The sequence below is a fragment of the Sinocyclocheilus anshuiensis genome, unplaced genomic scaffold (genome assembly GCF_001515605.1).
Source record: "Sinocyclocheilus anshuiensis isolate Anshui unplaced genomic scaffold, SAMN03320099.WGS_v1.1 scaffold773, whole genome shotgun sequence".
NCBI lineage: Eukaryota > Metazoa > Chordata > Actinopteri > Cypriniformes > Cyprinidae > Sinocyclocheilus > Sinocyclocheilus anshuiensis.
Genome location: NW_015539930.1, coordinates 2,006,545 through 2,011,053, shown reverse-complemented (window position 1 = coordinate 2,011,053; position 4,509 = coordinate 2,006,545). Strand labels below are relative to the sequence as shown.

The 4,509-nt window shown below is 36.4% G+C and overlaps 1 protein-coding gene across 2 annotated transcripts in view; it reads left to right on the top strand.

The window, feature by feature from the left end:
* The first annotated feature begins 3,561 nt into the window (after positions 1-3,561).
* The window catches only part of LOC107686829 (zinc finger protein 609-like), a 58,790-nt gene continuing 57,842 nt past the window's right edge, over positions 3,562-4,509 (top strand). Inside the window, exon 1 of one of the 2 annotated variants that reach the window (XM_016483977.1) lies at positions 3,562-3,966. The gene's annotated coding sequence lies outside the window, so the exon portion shown is untranslated. The remainder of the gene's footprint in view (positions 3,967-4,509) is intronic. The other variant, XM_016483978.1, reaches the window with a different exon arrangement.

Here is a 4,509-nt window from a genome sequence, read left to right as displayed (position 1 = left end):
AGGCATGACGAAGCAGATATCATCCTCTTTTGGAAGGCCAAACAAAGTAGTTTAGCTTTCACAACGAATCACACAGTGCCTTCATGACATGGCGGCGGCAACAACAATACTACAGCGAGAATAAAAGTTGCGCCTTCTTTCGTTGCGTGAACATTTGGGCGGCGTTATGCAAATCTTCCCACATAGTGACGTAGGTATGTGGGGGCGTGTTAGAACGAGCCGTTTTAGGTAGGTGTGGCTGACTCTTAACTTTTATAAAGAATATCTCTTTGGAATATCTCTTCTTTATGCACCAAGAGCTTGTAACACTCCAAAGAGAAAGGAACAATTTTAATCGCATCATATTACCCCTTTAATTAAAATAAGTCAATACCCACCAATTTCCCATTCCTGTAATGCGAAAAAAAGTTTATCATTACTGTAATGTAATAATGAAAGTCATCTTGTCTGGACACCATGATTATTTAAAAAAAAATGTATTTGTACTTCACAGTAGATTTACATAGTGTGTTTTACTAATGCAAAATATATTTTCCTTTGTTTTTGACCTGAAATGTGACCTTACTTGAAAATTTTCATAAGAACCACCCTTTTACAGCATGTCTGTCACTTGGCTTCTTTTTTCCATCATATTATGCAATTAATTGTCCAAAATACAAATACTGTTTAAGATTCAACTTTTTGAAAACCTTCCCTTGCCTAGAGCCAGAGAGCAGCTAATCAAACTCGGTCATCTCAACTACCTATGGGGTGCTGGGGCGCTCCTTTGTGCCAAAATACAAAAGACATTTTCTGGGGAAGTGCTGAAGAGCTTCCAAAATTCAGTTTCACAGAGCCGTTGTCGACAGCGTGATCTTGGGCCGATGCGTGGCATTTATAAATGAAAATGTTTCTCTATAAAACAACCGTATTATGGAGTATTCAAACAAATTTCCTGCATTTGTTTAAACAAACAGTATGAGCTATTAAAAGCATGATTCAAGTGTGAAGGAGCTAATTATCTTATGAAAAGCTTATGTTTTTGCATTTGAATGAGGAGGCATTTTAAAAGAGGCTTAGGTTGTAGAAGGAATGTCAGCAGCAGGTCTTCCTGTTCTCAGTCAGCACTTTCCTTGCAGGCATTTCCTTCTCTTGCCACTGTTTGACAGGCCTCACTCTGTTAACCCCAAATAAAAGAAAGTGCAAATGAGCATACCTGTGGCTACAGAAACGACGCTGCCACCCAGGCACCCAGAAATAGAGTGAAAAATCTCTCCCCACGGCTGAGTTTATGATGAAACCTGGAGCTGCTGGTCTGTTATCAGCCAGATGGAAACTAGCATTGTTTAGAAGAGCTTTCCAGTGTTCACTGAGCTGTGGAAATAGTGAACGAGTAATAGCCTACCCGCACATCAACATTTTTACATTATTAAGAAATCTTTGATCTTGTTAAAGAAGCATGGAATGTTTGTGTTTATTTGCTACATTAACATGTAAACTCATATTCATGGGTTTTGTCAGTCTACTGCACAGTGGGAAAATGAGTCATTAAAGTACTAAGTGTATGCCCTTTGTGTCTTTAAAAATGATCATTCTTCTCAATCATGTCAAAAGCAATGTTGTCAGTCAACTGAGAGCAAAAACATTACAGATAAATCACTCACCAGCAATGTTACTGCACTACCAAATGTCAAGTGTTTGATCATTGAACTCTTCTTATAAAGGGATTGTTCATGCAAAATGTAAATTTGGGCATAACTATTTCACTATTTTTTTCCCCCCTCTCTGAAAAAGGTTATGTAGAAGAATGTCCATGCTGCTCATTTCCTATAATACATGTCGTATCTTCACACCATAATTGCACATGTGCAAATGAGGTTTTCGAACTACAATGGAAAGGAAGATTTTCAGTGAATCTCTGGCAATAAGAGTCTGAAAATAGAGTTTACATAAATGTTTTTATGTTCAAAAGTCAGCCAGGATAACTATTGTGAACTAAAACTAAAACCATATTGTGAACTAAAACTAAATAACTAATTATTTCAAGTAACTAATAGTTACTTGAAATAAATATAAATGTAATTTAATAAATGTATTTTATTTCATTAAGTTGCCAAGGCATAATTTCTCATTTTAATTTAGTTCAACTTGATGCACTAAAATAACTAAAACTGAAATAAAATGAATTAAAACTATTGACATAAAAATAAATAAATACAATTAAAATAAAAAAAATGTTATAGTATCTCAATGATACTAAAATAACATTGATTTGATCATTTATTGGTGATGATGGTTAAAAGTATTGCCTGATCAACACTTTCTGTTTTATAGTTATTAAATGTGATCTTAGAATATGCCATGATGACATCTGTTGTTACCTATTTTTATCTATTACTATTTCAGCTCAAATTAACAGATCTGGACTGCTCATACTTGATTTGTGGAATATGGTTTACATGATTACAACTCTGAAGCATATTTATGTCATTCATTACTAGTGTTGGGGAAAGTTACTTTTAAAAGTAATGCATTACAATATTGCGTTACTCCATAAAAAAGTAACTAATTAGTTACTTTTTATGGAAAGTAATGCGTTACGTTACTTTTGCGTTACTTTTTAAATCTGGACAGGGCTTGCTTGTTTGTTTTTAAAATAAAAAAGTTATATTTTTGGCAAATATAAAAGCCTTTTCATGCCAAAAGTGAAATGAATAAGCCTCAGGCTGAAGGGAAAGTAAATTTACGTCCGTACAGTAGAATGCAGAAGAAGAAATTAACACACTTCAGCAGTAAAAAAAAAGACACACAAGTGTTTGTCTATAGAGTAATTTTTGCTTATTAGTATGGTTGAACTGGATCATCGAAGGTCAGAAGCAAAGACATTGGTTAAGAGAATGGGATTAAATACATAAAGGATATTTGTGTTGTTTAACATTTAATTATTGCAGGTTTGCGTCATATTCTGAGTTGCATTATTTTTATTCATTTTGAGGAATACTGAATCTGTTTTTTTTGTGAGGGAGATGAATTAAAGCATATTCATATTTATTTTAGAACTAGTGACATCTTCTGATTTCTCTCAACATGGGGACAGGAGAACTGTCAATAAATTGGAAAAAAAAAGTAACTCAGATATTCTCTTGTAAATTAAAAAGTAATGCGTTACTTTACTAGTTACTTGAAAAAAAGTAATCTGATTACGTAACTCGCGTTACTTGTAATGAGTTACCCCCAACACTGTTCATTACAAGAATGTATACAGAATTATAACTATAAAACAAACTGTTTTTGTACATTTGCTTTTTAACTGAATTTGTACAAGCAACTTGTCATTTCATATTCAAGACATAGAGTTAACATGTTAAAACAGGACCGATATTAGAGAAAAATAAGTTTAGGCAAAAAAGACCACGTTTCTGGAGGCGTTTTAAACGCTTTGGACACGCAACACATTCAAACACGTGGGAAGTTTCAGAAAGAATGCCTGGCAGCGGTGGAATGGAACGACCGATCCAGTTTCCACGTTTTATCACGCACTGCGCGCCTAGGGTTCAATCCATGCGGATCATTCTCCTGGATTTCATGGCGCTTCCTCCTCCTGCCCTTTAGTTACATTGTATCTCCCTTACTGAAAGGAGCGAGGGATCTAGGACTCAACTCAAGGAGGAAAAATGAATAAATATATGTGAACATGGACGTGCCGAGATGTTGGATTTGTCGTCCTGGAGTTTAAGAAAGACGTATTTGAAGAACGCTTTGAGATTTATATCCTGCGATGCCAGTTTCAGGGCAGTGTTTCCATTTCTGAACGGGATGTTTAGGAGTGTGATGGCTGCTGGCCTTCCCTTTCTCTAGTTGCTGGATGTGTTGGAAAGTGAACTGCTTTGGGAGCATTTTTGGAATTCCGTACGCAAATCCAGAGGCATTCCACCTTTCTCTATGGAATGTACATAAGTATTCTCTGGATAGGGGTTCGCGTGTGGGGTAAGTGGCGCTGGGATTAATGCATTTCTTGTGTGTGTGTGTGTGTATATGTATGTATGTATGTATGTGTGTGTGTGTGGGTAGGGGGTGGTGTTTTATTGGTGCAGATGGAGACTGGAGGTGCTTTAGCCCGTTAGCTTAGCTCGGTTGTCATGGCTCACAAATGTTTTGACCATCTTAGCGAGTCATTTCCTTAAGAGCAACGCGGAACAATGCGTTTGAACCGAGCGTTAGGTGCGGCGAATCGAACAACGAGTCCCAGTTTACTCGATTACACCAGTAGTATTCATTGTTTTCCCTCACGGAGTAAGGAAATACACGGGTTATGCAGTCAACAGACACTCAGAGTGTGTTTAAAACAGCACTGGCTTGTTTATGCTGGAGTTGCAGTTCTCTGTGGAAGAGCTCGAGTCTGTAATGAACAGTGTTGGGGGTAACGCATTACAAGTAACGCGAGTTACGTAATCAGATTACTTTTTTGAAGTAACTAGTAAAGTAACGCATTACTTTTTAATTTACAAGAGAATATCTGAGTTACTTTTT